At 42.1% G+C, this 15,399-nt stretch overlaps 1 protein-coding gene across 1 annotated transcript in view; it reads left to right on the top strand.

Annotated features, from left to right (window-relative positions):
• LOC121622121 (1-phosphatidylinositol 4,5-bisphosphate phosphodiesterase beta-4-like) overlaps positions 1-15,399 on the top strand; it is a 65,421-nt gene that overhangs the window by 6,641 nt on the left and 43,381 nt on the right. The window contains exon 3 of the mRNA XM_041958971.1: positions 8,807-8,873. The gene's annotated coding sequence lies outside the window, so the exon portion shown is untranslated. The remainder of the gene's footprint in view (positions 1-8,806; positions 8,874-15,399) is intronic.

Below are 15,399 nucleotides of genomic sequence, written 5' to 3' on the forward strand. Positions count from 1 at the left end.
CGCTTCCTCTCACACCAACTGGTGGGAGCCGCCGTCATCAAGTCAATATTTACTCTTTCTCTTTCTTACAAAAAATTGGCAGCGTTAGCTTAGCTGATTCAGTAGCAGGCAGCGGGAGCATCCTGGTTTGTGTGAAAGAGGCTTCGAAGAGCAAAAACAACACTTCAGTGATAATAATTGTAGCTCGGGAACACGCATGGCTCTAAAAATACATTGGAACCGAACAGGAGAGCTATTTCCCACCCCCTCCATTCTTTGTTTCCTCCATCTCCCCTTCTCCTTTTAAATGCACACACGCTCGCGGTGTGCACATTCACTTTACCCGTGGCTCAATCCACTGTGGGGATACATGTGAACGCAATTTGCACTTCCAATTAAACTGTCGACCTTCGCTCCAGAATGCAAAACTTGATTTTGCACCATCCTCTCCTGGATAGCTATTATTACACAGCCAGCGCAATAATAGAGAGAATAGGGCTTTGCAATACACTGACAAAGATCATTGAAGTCAGCAAAAATAATTAGTACATTCATCACACTGTCAATATCCGAGGGTGAGCATTAAGAAACCTTTAGAAACACTTATTTATTGATTGATTGTGTATTGTCTTTGTACGTATTGATTTCTTTGTTTGTGTGACATAAAGAGACCAAACCAAATCAAATCTATCCTTTGCTCGGCAGGTCAAAGGACAGGCTGTGGTTTCATTCGGCAGCATTTGTGTGTTTTAGCCGGGACGCGACTTATTCACATAGAGGAAGAGCATTTTCACCCATTAAAACACAGCAGAACACATTAGGCTATATTAGCCTAAAGCATGATACTGAGCCTCTAACACGGCTGCAACACATGACTCGCTTGCCAGATCAGATGACTAGATAAACAGCAGGAATGTTGCTTCTTCCTCTTTTTTTTTTTTTTTTTTTTTTTTTACAGCACTGCTCTTGTCTCTCTGGGAAAGGAGTGTGTGTGTGTGTGTGTGTGTGTGTGTGTGTGTGTGTGTGTGTGTGTGTGTGTGTGTGTGTGTGTGTGTGTGTGTGTGTGTGTGTGTGTGTGTGTGTGTGGGGCATGTGCCAGAAGAGCGCCTTTAATCAGCCCACTACTGTACGAGATAACAAGTCCAAGCAATTATGTAACATTTAGCAGCTGAGCTTATCACTTATCCTGCTCAGCTAAGTTGAAATGCAGAACACAGAGCACGGCACAATTGTCTCTGTTTTATTATTGACTTGCATAATTTAATGGCTGCGAGGGAATGCCTGTTTTTATGCAGATATCCCCGAGTGGAACAGCATGAAGTATTTAATATTGGCCTATTTCATGTCTTTATTTGTTTTATGTGTTGAAAGACAAAGTGGATTTTAATGGAGTTTTTTGTGGGAGTCCGAAAGTTTACAACTAAAAAGAAAACAACAAAAAAAAAAACGTTACATGAACTGTAGGACTGAGGGAAACACACCAATCAGTATAAACACACAGCCAGTTCCCTTAAACAGATTTCTGACCAGTGCCAGACATTTGTCAAACGACCCCCGCCATTTTTCATCAAACACTTCTCGCATGTCATTTAAACAAAGCTCTCGGCTCAGCACATCAATCCATTAGATGGCTATCATAACAAACTGTAGAAGTAATGTAAAGTTTAGAAAAGTGTCACAATCAAAGCACATCATAAGAGGAGTGTTGTAAATCTTACTTTGGCAAATGCTGGGAGACATTTTGTTTTTTTTAAATGACACAGTGACACCACATAAGGAAGAGCGGGGATATATCACGTATTATATACGCAGTTTTTTCCGGCTGCACTTGCTTAATCTCCAAGGCCCATTAGTGACTCGGGTCTCAGAGAAGGCAGCGAAGTTAGATCAGAAAATATCAGATAAACTAAACATGACAAAATACAAACCAAATACCTGTTGTGTCTTTCACAAACAGGTGAAAATCATTTCACAACAAAGTTGATCTCACTTGGCTTAAAATAGACTCAATCATTTTGTTTATGCAACCCCGCTGAAGGAGATCAGTTATACAAGCCGCCAAAATTTGAATCAACAACGGGGCGAAAAATTGTATGACTGGTCTCATTGTTGAGCAACACAGTGAGAGAAATTAGGGTAGTTATTTCCACCGAAGGCCTTGAACTGAAAACATTCCTAAAATCCTTTTAGACGTGCTCTTCACTCTGTAGATGTACAGCTTATTTTTACCGGGCAGTTTTCCATAAGAATGCACTTTTCTGCAAAAGTCATGCTGGCAGTCTTACAAGGTCAAACCGCAAATCAGAACAGTCTATAAAAATGTGTTTTTTATTCTTTTATTTCTTCTTCAGAAATCTTTGAAGGCCACCATAATCATCACGCCTTAGGTGCCTGTGTGTAAGACTGAAACTCAGTGCACATGCTTCAAGAATGAATATGTAGCAAAATACAAAACACATGTTGTAATTAGGCGTGAACAGTTTATATTATATTAAAAACATAATCATGCAATGGCAATATCCACATGTTTTGATAAAGGTAAATTGTGTCACAACATACCATTATAAATGAAGCATTGAGGTGCTCCAGGGATTCCCGGCCTACGAATCATACTGTCAACCCAGAGGATGCTCTTTTTGGCACAGAACTCACAGAATCATAATTTTTATGATTTTTTCAGGGAAATGAAATAAAAAATTTACCATTCCCACTAAAATTGTGACTCATCCCACAGTCGTATTCCTTAGGATTTCAGTCCTGGTTGATTTGGCAATGCCTGTGGTTATAGTTATACCAGCAAGCGTGGTCTAATATCACAGTTCCCAGAATGTTTTGGGGCAACAAACGCCAGCTAATCAGCTACTTAATCATAAATACCTCAGAGGAGCAGCTGGTGCATCTATTTACAGTGCAGCTCAAACTCATTTAATAAAAATGACGGCACACCCACACACACAACAGCAGGGCACAGTTCTGCAAATGAGTTACCTTGCTGAAGAGTTGGAGAAGAGCAGCTCGCCTGCAGCTCATCATCTAACAGCTCGCTGTGATCGTTCCTTCTTGTTTAATTAGATTCATCGATGGAAAAAATACAGAAAACGATAGTTGTCTTGTTTTGTTTTTGATGAACTATCTCTGTCAGCGCTAATTGCAGCGACAAATACATCTCATTTCCTGTGATTCTTCAATAGACAATAAAAGCTGTGCCGTGTTTCACCAGTTGAATGCTTTTGATGTTTAGCAGCGGCAGTAGGAAATGTTCGGTTTGCATTAGCGGTAACTCAATACAGCCCCGATACGGTGATGAAACAGTCAACAGTGAGGCTGCTATCGATGAAATAGATTGCATGCATGCCTCGTTTCCTGTGAATCCCTCGTGTGTAGGTCGGCAATTTGAATCCGGCACGGGAACGGCAGACTCTGCCACTGACAATTAAAACTAGTACATTGTATAGGGATGTAATTACAGAATGTAATTGAATAGCTATTGCTTCAAATTGCTGACCGTAAATTGTATCCAAAGCTGGGTTTGGTTCATAAAAATAAAAAAATGTTAGAATGTGAGCAGATACGAATTACATGACGGCCACAAACACACATCAGCCTGTGAGAGAGAACAGGCTCTATGTCTCTGTGTCTGTCTGTGCCATTATTTTCTGTCACACCACTGTCGCTCCCTCATGTACCAGATGCCAGATATCATGTATGAAAGCTAAAATGGCTGTCAAACAACAGAGGTAGTACACATTACATGTCTGAAAAGGGCTAAAGTAGCACTGAAGTGCTCCAAGTTTGCAGCTTTCTGCAGAGACGTCATCTACGCACAGTGTACCATGTCATACCAGCGCAAATTATGCTGTATAATAGCTCTCAGTATTAGCTGAGGTTGGATGGTTTCCTCTCATTGGTGGTAAAGAACATGCCCGTGTGACTGTGGCCCTGGACCCTTGACTTCATCACTGCTAATGTAATCCGCTAATTAGCCAGCACATTGCTTGAAGGGGAGAAGTGCTCTCCCACTCAGTGTGTGTGGTGTGTGTGTGTGTGCAGAGAGACCCAGACCTAATTTTGTCCTTGTTAAAGACAGTCGTCCATCATTCTCTAAGGAAAAAGGAGCGATGTTCTCTCTGCGCTCTCTCTGTGAGTCACTAAGTAGAAACCCTCTTCCTCTCACCTTTTCTCTCTGCCTGGGTTTTACTGGCTGCCTCTCTCTCTTTGGCCCTCAGGGAGCTGGCTCCTGACAGCATCAGGCAGGAAAGAAAAAATTGAAGAGTCAAAGTGTATGTGAAATGTTTTGGTGCGTGTGCATCTCTCTTTGTCTGACTGCCTTCCTCTCCTCCACCATCGCTCTCTGCTTTTCTCTTTACCTCCCATTTCAATTTCACCCACGTTCTACTAAGAAGTGCAGTTTCAAGTTATTCATTCCACTGAGGCCAGTGCTTTTGGTCGGTTTGGAATTTTTTTTTAACGTATCTTTACATAAAAACCATATTTAAAAGCATGTTCTTATTCTTCTCACATTGTACAAACGATTGTGTTTTGGTGAACTTTGGCAGAAACCGAATTGTTAAATGGTTCATAATTTTAAGACCTTTCACAAATGTTAGGAGTGCGCTGCAGATAATACGACCAGCTGTGGCGGCAGATTATGCAATGTGTCCAAAAGTAGTGGCCCGCAGTATATTTATTTATTTCAGCAAAGCAAGCAAACAACAGAGCTGGTGTGGAAACCAAGCTGATAACCCTAACCGCAACAGAGCGATTTATGAGGACTCTCATGTGGAAGTTGTACATTTTAAATAGTTTGACATATTGGTAAATTCATCACTTTTTTGCTGAGACACAGATGAAAAGATCGATATCTCTCTCGTGCCTTTGCGGTAAAAAATGACGCTACAGCCACTAGCCAGTTAGCTTAGCTTAGCACAAAGATGTGATGACAAGAAAATGCATACCCCACATGAATTTTCTCGTCTAACTCAAACTCACACCGCTGTGATAATATGCTAAGCTGTGCTGTGCCACCAAACATCCGTTTTTGTTCATACAGTTCTGTCATTCTTTAGTGCTCCTGTTTGCCTACATTTCCATCTGATAGAATCGTGCTTTCAAATGAAGATCCGCTGTTAGAATATGTCTCCCTATTTTTAGTTCTCACTAGCTCTCACTGCTTCAGCACTTCTCAATCTGGTGACCCTACCTCAACCCTCTCAGAGACCCCTCCGCCCTGTGGGACACAGCTGCATGATAAACAGGGGGCGGGGTTTTCTCAGAGCGCTCCACCGGTCAGAGAGTTGGTGAGAGCTGTTTGATGTCCCCGTCACAAAAGAGCAGTATAGGAGAGGAAGACAGCTGACGTGAGGGACGGTATGAGAGTCATCCTCTCGGTACGCTGACAGGTGCTTTTCATGGCAGTGAAGCAGTGAGTCCTGCAGAGAGCTGCATGTCAGGCTGTGCGTTGGGTCGATTTCCTGAGGCGGGGACATATTTTAGCTCTTGATCCACCCAGTCATTTTCTTCACACCTGAACTAGTCAAACAGTCATTTTGGTGGTTGTTATTTACTTGAAGATATGTTCTATGCATTACAAGTCATGGCGCTCTTGTTTTATAACCAGATTTTTGCTGTATGTGTGTGTGTGTGTGTATAAAAGTTTGTGTGCATCTGCGTGGTATTTTTAGATTAGGCTATTCCAGGTGACATGGATAATGTCACTTCCCCTGCCATATCCCATCTTGTGATACCTGTGGGAGTGCGTGTGGTTGGCTGTGTTAACAGTGCTGTCCTTTTAATCAGCACCCCTGTGTGGTTCCCCTGTAGAGCTGAGGCTGGTTGAGTGATGATGGTAGAGCTGCCACTGTTTACACCGTTTTAAATCCTCTGGCAGGCAGGGGTGAGATTACCAGCCTCTTACCTGTTGTCCCAATCAAAGGAATTATTACCGCACCGCTGCATGTTACTTGGAATAGCACCTTCTAAAAATGCACACATGCTCTTAACACACACACACACACACACACACACACACACACATCAGTAAGCAATGTACATCCGTCCTTTGTTTGATATCGTGTATCCATCACTGGACTATATTGGTGGTGCTTCTACGCTCTGATGTAGTTCTTCTGTGTGGAAGAATTGACAAAGAGAATAGAAAATAGTAGTGCAGTATAGCTCGTGCCCAATTGGTCTCAATTTTGAAAACTGCTGCTTAATATTTTATCTGTTACAAGACTAGTCCAGTCTTGGTTTGATGGATGGAGGATGCGTTACGGAAGTCTAAATGTTGTTGCTTTAAATTGTTAGCTCTGACAGTGAGGAGAGAAACTCACCACTTTCTTTCATCTGTCTTTATCATAAAGCTTTGTGCAGTCTCTGCACTGTCCAAAATTAAGCCGCTTGGCTTTTAATTAATAAAGAAACTGAAGCTCACAAACCCTATTGTAGTGCTACATACTCTGTAGGCTGCTATATGTTGAAGAACTGATTTCATATTTTTACTGTTAACCTTTAAGGTACTTCATGGCCGGACCCTTGCTGCTTTGCAGTGCATTCTGTCTGTCATCTATTTACAGTAGCTGTCCATCTGTCTCTCTGGATAATACTGCTGTGTTCTCACCAAAATGCTCAGCAGAACATAAATACTGGTCTCTGCACACACAACATGGCTTCCCTTTTTTGGTGCAGAGCGTACCCACCGATCCTCTCCCCTGGCTCAAGAGGCCTGTGAACGGCTCTCGGACAGTGAGGCCACTTGACATGTGGAATATTTGATCCACATAAGCTGCCGCTGTGGGAGAGGCCCATCCACATGAAGAGGAGAGGAGAAGGGAGAGAGGGGATAGATGGACATAAAGGAGGTGATGACCCCAAAGACAGAATGGATAGAGCGGGGTCGCTATTGAGTGGATCAATGGCAGATTACCTGTCAAAGAACAATTGACTCCGAAAATCAGTTCCCGCTTATTAATTGATTTTTTTTTGCTTTTTTTTCCCTCATTCCCTCATGTAGATGACAGAATTAAACAATATATTAGTATTCCAATATTAATATATTGTATTCCAGAACAAACCCTTGCTGTCCTTCAGGTGTGGCTGAATGCCATTAAATAATATTCCTTGTATAGAGGCTGATGAGGTGTCTTGCTGCCCTTCATATTAATGGTTCATAGTGGCACAGTGGGTTCAGTTGACACCACTGTTTGATCATTACACACTCCAACTATTCCACCCCTCAACTGACAATTCAGCTGTCTCACATTGGGATGGCAGCGGTTGCTGTGTATGGTTTTTATATCTGAAAAGGGTTATAATGGCATTCAAGGAAACCAAAGATTTGCTGGTAATAGCCATAACATAATCTGACTGTAATCTAAATAAGATGGTATTTTAACCAAGCTGTTTACATGAGTTACATATGGAGCTGTTTAATTCACAATCCTGTTCATTTGGCTATTACTGTATGCAGAGCTGATTAATAATTAAGAATGCATCCATTGTATTAGAGTAGAATGTCAGCATTTCCTTTCAGAAATGAGTAATATATTTTTATGTTTAACGTACCATTGGTACTGCTTTGGTCCACATTTTGCAAAAGCCTCAATTCATGGGTGTCCATGAGATTTAGATGAGCATTGCTAAAGATCTTTTCACTGGGAAAGACACTTCCCTCAGGAAATGCCCATACAGGGAGTAATAGGCAATGAGCTTGATTAAATCGCTGTAGCGTAGAATGGAAATGACAGTGGTAAATGTTTCCAGGATAACATCTTTAGCATGCATTGTTAAGCATCTAGCTTTTGTTTCAACTTTTTCAAAGTGTGCCCAGAAGATGTACTGTATGATACCTTCTGCAAAATAACAGAAAGGCCAGTCACAAGATAAATTCTTTTACTGAGTATAACATTAATAAACTAGAATAATTCCAGATGTAAATATAAATTGCAGAACAACAACTTTTCCTCACTTAGTTGTAATCTGTCCTGCCTTGACTACGCTGCGCTGTGTTTATCTTGTAAAATGATAGTCTAAAGAAACCATTACCGCCTGAGTTCCTGTCCTGCACAGGGCAAAGCAAGATGGAGCTGTGATGATGAGGTGAGGAGAGACACAAGCCGAATCACCGTCACTGCTAAGTACAGGAAGTGTCGAGGAATTTGTCTTGTCTTCGCGGCGGACATAAGGATAAGAGATGGTTTGCCAAATGAAGGATTATCCTCCTTTCCATCTATAGTTTTGTTCCTGTTTCACTCCGTCACTCTGTCAGTCCCTCTGACCCAATGCGTAGTTTACATTTTTATTTTAAGCTTTTAGAAGACTCTCATCCTCAGTGAAACCTACCGCTCTAAAGCTACAACGGAGCAGATGCGGAGGTGGTGCCCTTTGTCTAATTTGCCAGCTCATTTCCACCACTCTCTCTGACGAAGGCAGCCTTTCTTAAGGGAAGCAGCTTCCTATTAAAAGTTTATTAAGCAGAAGCCAGAGGAATGATTTAAAATTCTGTTCTTTCTGTAGAAGCCAAATAAGATGAGGAGCACCAGAACACCCCAGTGTGTGTTTGTGCTTGTGTAGGGACGTGGTTGTTTGTGTGTCAGTGTCTCGCCTGAAGGCACCACAAATATCTGTAATATTACTGTAAGTATACGAGATAAAGCTGAATGATGGAGTCAGCAGCACATTGGATATCTGCAAATAACACTTCACTAATTTAGTTTTTGTCCTTTTTTCATTCTTTCCCTCTCTCTCTCTCCCTCTCTCTCTCTCTCTCTCTCTCTCTCTCTCTCTCTCTCTCTCTCTCTCTCCTTTTTCTCTATTAATCTCTTTTTAGAGTGGTCCAGTGCTGTCCTCCAGTGTTTCCCCTCCCCTCAGTTTTCTGTCCCTCTGTCTGTCATCTGGTAAGTACGCTCAGATTCTCCTCCCACATGCTATACAGCGCACAGGCTTTCAGTGCTTTACGTAATCATGGCCCGGCTTGAAGTGCAAATTGATGTCAGGTTTATAAAACAGAACATAATTTCTCATTAATGTACATGGAAAGACATTTAGGGAAGTCAGCAGTGTTTATAGCATATGATAGGCATACTGTACTCATACCACTTGAGTTTGATGAGTATTAGTGTGGTGTTTATTTGTTTTTTTTTTTAGTTTAGACAGATGTATGATGTGTAGACTGTAGGAAAAGTCCAACAGACAGTAGTTGATGTCATTATTACTGAAATCAAAGATAAATTCTTAGCTGAATGAAATATGTGAACAAATAAAGCAAAGTTACACTTTAATGATACGGTAAATTGGTAAAAAATAAAAACAACTTGAATGGGCAAAATGACTCTATTCCAGGTATTATTCCATGTTTCTGCTCTAACCCTACCTTGAAAAATCTGGATAGGTTTGGATGCCCCTTTGAATGATCACAGAGCAGCTTGACAGATCAAATTGTGGTACAAATAGCCATTTTCAGGTCTCTATGACACACCTTGTAATATTGCCAAAAAAGAGACAACAGTTGCTGTCTCACCACAACGGCAGCTGGCCTTACAGCAGCCCCACACCTGCATGTCAATTCTGTTCACTTTATATTATGTTGTTGTTGTTTTGTTTTTTTTTTTGTTTTTTTTTGCTTAGTTTAGTTTGTAACATTCTGTGGGAAACCCTCTGCTCTGATTGGAGCTCGTTATACACCGTCTAAACTCTGCTACAAGTATAGGATATAATAGTTAAGGAAGTGTCTTCTTTAGTGAGGCAGGACATTTCACAAAGATAAGAAATGATCAACCTCTTTTTTGGGGGAAATAATCAAATAATTAGTCTAACATAGTATGTCCTAGTGACAAAGACACCTGTTGACAACAGGGTTCAGTTCTGAATAAAAACTATGTTGTGCAGAATAAGAATGTGAGAACACACAAGCACTTGCTAGTGGAGGGTGTCTTCTCTATTCATGATCGTGCCTTGCAAAATGTAGAGAAAAGCTAATTTTCTCCAGTTTAGAATTAGTATACATTTTGATATTAAGGAGACTCAGACTCAGCCAGTGCTTTTTGCACGTACCCGGAAAGCAACAACCCAAGCCAGCTCTAATGTATAATTCCCAGCTATCTGTTATCGCCAATTACAGGGCTTGTTTACTAGAATCGAGGGACTTGGTGGATCTTTTTTTATGGCTGTGTGTGTATGTGTATGCTCAGGGCTTTTAATGATGGGGATAGATGGTCTCTGTACAGATATGTGTGTTCTGTGGTAAGGCCTGAGGGGATGGTTGGGCTGGGTGGGCTAGTGAGTTCCTCTGTCTCTATAAATACAGACTGGGATCCCATTCAGAGGCTGAAATGTGCCTGTTTGTGTGTACATGGTGTGTGTGTGTGTGTGTGTGTGTGCCCGCGTCTTCATGACGCCACTGCAGCCAAACGAGCTAGAGGCTATTACTGGCCAGCAGGGTTGCTAGGGAGACCAGTGGTGTCAGAGAGGAGCAACATCTGTGGGGTGTTTGTCAAGACAGGTTTTCCTCTTTCTGTCTTCTGTCCTCTTGCTTTCTCTGTCATTCTAGTAGTCAAAAACTCCCGGCCGGGTGATACAAACGCTGACTGAAGCTATAAAACCTGATGAAAAATCTCCAGTCCCTCATCGTTAGTGTTGTCAAGCATTGGTAAACATGGCACTTGAACATGGAACCGATTTCAATGCAGTAATTTCTTTGGCAGTAGTTCAGCTGCCCATGCTCAATCAGGCTCACAGTAGGCCCTCGGGCTGTGTCAATCAGCAGGGACTCGGGGACTCTTCACTGGGTTTACGCCAGTGGAAAGCACACATTCTGAGGAAGCATTTAACCCCTGCCCCCTTCCTGCTCCTCTCTCCACAGCTCCCCTCTCTATATGGACATGTTCTATTTCCACAGCTCCTTTCTCCTGGCTGCCTTATCGGCAGCTCAGCAGGGCACAAATTCTCTTTTAATAGGTACTTATTTGGGCAATGGGAGAAATCCCATATTTTTGAGCAACCCCTGCTCCCTCCTCCTCCTGCCCAGTTCTCCTTGTCTCAAACTGTCAAACTTTTATTTTTTGCTCATCCTTCTCCATGCTCTGCAGGGTTATCCCCCATTCCCCTGTGCCACCCTCTGAGATGGATAGCACTAAGAAGAACAGGTGGAGGGCTGTGTCTTTGGCTAGCATTTCAGATGTGACAATGCGCTTCCAAAATGGCTTTGTATTATTAAGTATCTATTACTTTGGAACATTTTAATCCCCTTCAGGTACTGTCACAGATACCCTGTAGTGCCGTTTTGCAGTAGCCTGCACAGTGAACTCTAAGTGGATTGAGTTTATCTGAGGAAACTCACTCGTTTTCAAATAAAACCTGGAGGCTTCTCAAACACTTCACATAGGTCAACTAGAATATGATGTGTGCGTGCATGTGTGTCCTGTATTTTTGACCATGTTTGGGCAAACCTGCCCCCCGATGAGCCCTCAGCAGGGTATGTGTAGCTGGGCAAACCAAACCTTCGACCTTCTAATCTGGTCTAAATGAGACCGTCACACACACAGCACAGTGCCGCACAGCGCGGGGCAGCACAGATTCTGTGATGTAACATAGTAATTTTGGGATAATTTGGTATTTTTACTCTGCAGGCATCCCTCTGCAAAGGCCAGTTACCTAACTTCCATGCCCAAATTAACAGGCTTTTGCAGGTTACCCTGCACCTACCTTCAGCACCTCCAAGTGAAACATCTATCCATTTATGCCAAGATTAGACTAAGCCTTGAGTTAGACTGCGTCCTCACTTGTCTCTGGGAGTGTTATAACATTGGTGTCAATCAGCAAAAGTGTATTCACAGTATTATGTGAGAGATTCATTTTGTAGTAATCAGTCTTTTAGAAGACACAGGCTGCTCACAGGCTCACTGTTCAATCACATCCACATCACTCCTCTGTGCTGTGTTGTAAAAATATTCCCAACCAATGCAGTGTCCACACACTGTTTAAAATCAGCTGCATGGACTTTAAAGTCTTAATACCAGTTTTCCGGTGTGATGCTTCTATTATTAACCAGACACGGATACCATCTCCTCACCATCACCTCATGAAAAATTGTCCTTTCCATATTCCATTTGGTTACTCTTGTTCATGTCTGTGCAAAGACTGAGGATTTCTAGTTGTATTTCAGACTCATGTTCCCCATACAAAGCTGCTTCATTGTAATAGGGATTCCCCAAGTGCTAGAAAAGTCTTTTCTGCATTGCTGATACAGTTTGTGCTCTGCCTAAAGCTTTAGTCTGGTATTGTTCCACTCTCTTGTAATTTGTCTGTCCCAATTATCTTCAGATTCCTTGTGCACCCGTTATACTTGCAAATAAAAGTAGTTGCACCATCTGTTTCCAGATGGCGAGGGAGGTTTCGACCAGAGAGCTGTGTCGCAGTCACAGGGTTGGGCTAAGTGTGCTAATGCGTCAGCCTGGCCCCTCTACTTCATTACATTCAGGGAACTCCCTGACTAAGTGCCTTTTCAAACAGACACACAAACACACATCCATTCACACACAGTCAAACATGCAGCGCTCTAAATATCTCTGATTAAGATTGCTGATAACCTGGGGACAGCCCTTACCCCCACTCTCACCTCCTTCCCTCACTTGCACTCGTTCCCCCTGAGTGGCCTCTGTGTTTTCTCAGTGAGGGTAGTCATTGGCCCTTAGGTCAGCAGACTGCCTCTGAGACACACACACACACACACACACACACACACACACACACACACAAATGTCCACCATTTGGCAAAGGCTTTAGGCCATAATTTATTAGGTGAATGCTCCATCCATTAGGCCATTTGTTAAATTCTTTGTGTAACTCGATTTGGCATAGAATAGATGTGGATGACTATATATAGAACTCCTAAAGTATGTGGATGTGTGTGTCCCAGTATGGTTGTGTGTTTTATGACCTGATTTACATCCTCATCTGCTTTTCAGTAGGGATGAACCCTGGAAAGTGACCCGACAAAGGCCCTGTGTTTGAAAGTGAAGAAGATCCTACTGCTAGATTTGAATGTGGGAAAGTCTTATTGACGTCTGTGCACATGTTGTGTAGGATATATGTGAGTATGTTGTACAGTAAGTGCTTATTTTTGCACGTATGTTCCGTCCGACCAGAGTTGGGCACTGCAGTCAGTGTGTGTGACTGAAAGACAGCCAGTTTCCATCCCAGGCTCAAGTCAATTATGTAACCCGGGGCCGAGGAGCATGAGTGAGCAGGGTGATCCTCAACTATAAAAGGCAAAGAAGAGGGTAGAAGAGGGTCATTTGGCTTGGAAAAAGACATTCTTCCTTTCAACAGCATAATACTTCCTCGTCCACAAGAAACAAACAGTGATTACAGATTTTTGTACATACAACCCAAGAAAAGCATATATCAGCCAACTGACATTAGATTTTTTTCATTCCTATTTGTATTAACTGGCAGTTACTTTAAATCTCTCCTCAATAATTCTGCAAAGGGAAGGCAGTTTTGCTCAAAGACTGATCAACCTCAAATAGTGAAGTGTTAATGTTTCAAATTAAAACATAGCAGTCCTCTAAGGACAAGAGAACTGTTTCAAATTTGAAAGGCTGATGTGCCTTTTGAAAATATTACACACACTAAACAGGGTTACACCACAATTGTTAACTGGAGAAAATTGGTTTAGCAACATTAAGTAGTTATAGTAGGATTAGTATTAAGTAGTTTCACTGGTGAAACTACCATAGTGTTGCAGGTTGTGTTGTTTAGGAACAAGAATATGGAGCGTGGTACTGACCTGGAATCCATTTTCAGATATGTGGACACTGAGCAATCTTTAATCCCTGGTTTTCCCATGATCCATTGCAGACTGTATGTAATTTACCATAGTGCTCACCTGTTGTTTTCTCTCAGTTTAACACATTCGATCCTCCCACACACACTGACACAAGCAACTATTTGCTGATTACCAGCTTCACTGGAGCAGTTGTTTGCCTCAAGTTGTGTGCCTTGCTCACAGGTATTTCTGCAGAAACATGAGTGGGTCTCTATGATGAGCCACGAGACAAAAACAAACCTCTCAGCCAGCAGACCTCTTCATTCTGAGGATGTCTCCTAGGTTAATTTACAATAAACACAAGAAGTGCCGTCAGTAATAGATGTGTGTGCAGTCCACTTATGTTTTTGTTCGAGTCCGTAAGGAGCCTGTAATAAGTTAAAAGGAGGCCACTGGGTCTTATTTCTCCCAGTTGTTGAAACATTGTTGGGTCTTGACTTTGAATGTCCTTTTTTTCCAACCAGTTTGGAGATTAAAAATTGCAGTCTTCTCACCACAGTCCCACTTCTCGAGCTAACACTATCTTCTGAACAATAGTGACTCCTGTTAGTGACTCTTTGGGCTAAAAGGGCTAAGTGCGCTAAAGAAAACAAACAAACACATGGACATGAACAGGCAACAGACAAACATGGAGATACACACACAGACATGGACATTTACAAGGATACACGCACAAAGTCACACACTGCTGGAGGGGCCATAGAAACCTCAGTTGACACTCAACAGTCAGTGAGCAAAGAGGAGCCCAAATGTGGATCAATTGAAATGAGCGAAAAGGGAATTTCAGTAATGATTAGTGGTTGGTCTTGCCATTCAGCTTTTCCACTGACTCTTCACTGACTCACTGTTTTCTCAATCCTGCAGCTCTCCTCACTCAAATTGTTCAGAAATTGTTCCCTGCATGCCAGGGTTTGTGTAGTAATGTGCAGCCCACAAGCTGGCATGCTGCAGTAGGCTTGAATCGAGGAGGTGTGAAAAAAAAAACCAGTGAAGTAAGACATCTTACACAGGTCACACACGCACACAGGATCTCGTCCTTGTAAAGTACATGTTTACTTAGCAATCACTGTCTCCTCTCGCACCACCCTGCTGTTTAATGACCAAATGCGATGTAAAAACAGAGGCAGGTGGTTGTAACATTGATTTCACTGCCATATGTGCTGTTTGCTCAGATAACAGAGGTCTTCTTGGTGTTATAAAAACGCAGTATTCCTTGCTAAGGGCTCTCATTTAATTAAGGCTACTTTCATCAAGTGTAAACAGTGGCATATTTGCGGTATTACGCTGTGTCTCACGGCATGAGCTGTGTGTGACTGAAGTCGGTAACAAAGTATGGGCAAACATGACCCTCGTGCTATAACCGGATTCTATCTGATAGGGCAAAGTTTAATCTAATTCAATCATTAGTAATGCAATTGAACAAACCTGCCGCCACCACAGTGTTGTAGTCTGTCTACGGTCTTGAATCAATGTCACCTGAGAAGGGCAACCTGTTGAAGTTTGCTTCCAGGATATTGTGCATGTGTCAGTCCTTTTTTTTTTTTCTGTGTATCCTGGTTGGTGGCTGTCTTGCCGGAGGTCATAACATAGATTGT

The sequence above is a fragment of the Chelmon rostratus genome, chromosome 18 (assembly GCF_017976325.1).
Source record: "Chelmon rostratus isolate fCheRos1 chromosome 18, fCheRos1.pri, whole genome shotgun sequence".
NCBI classification, from domain to species: Eukaryota; Metazoa; Chordata; class Actinopteri; order Chaetodontiformes; family Chaetodontidae; genus Chelmon; species Chelmon rostratus.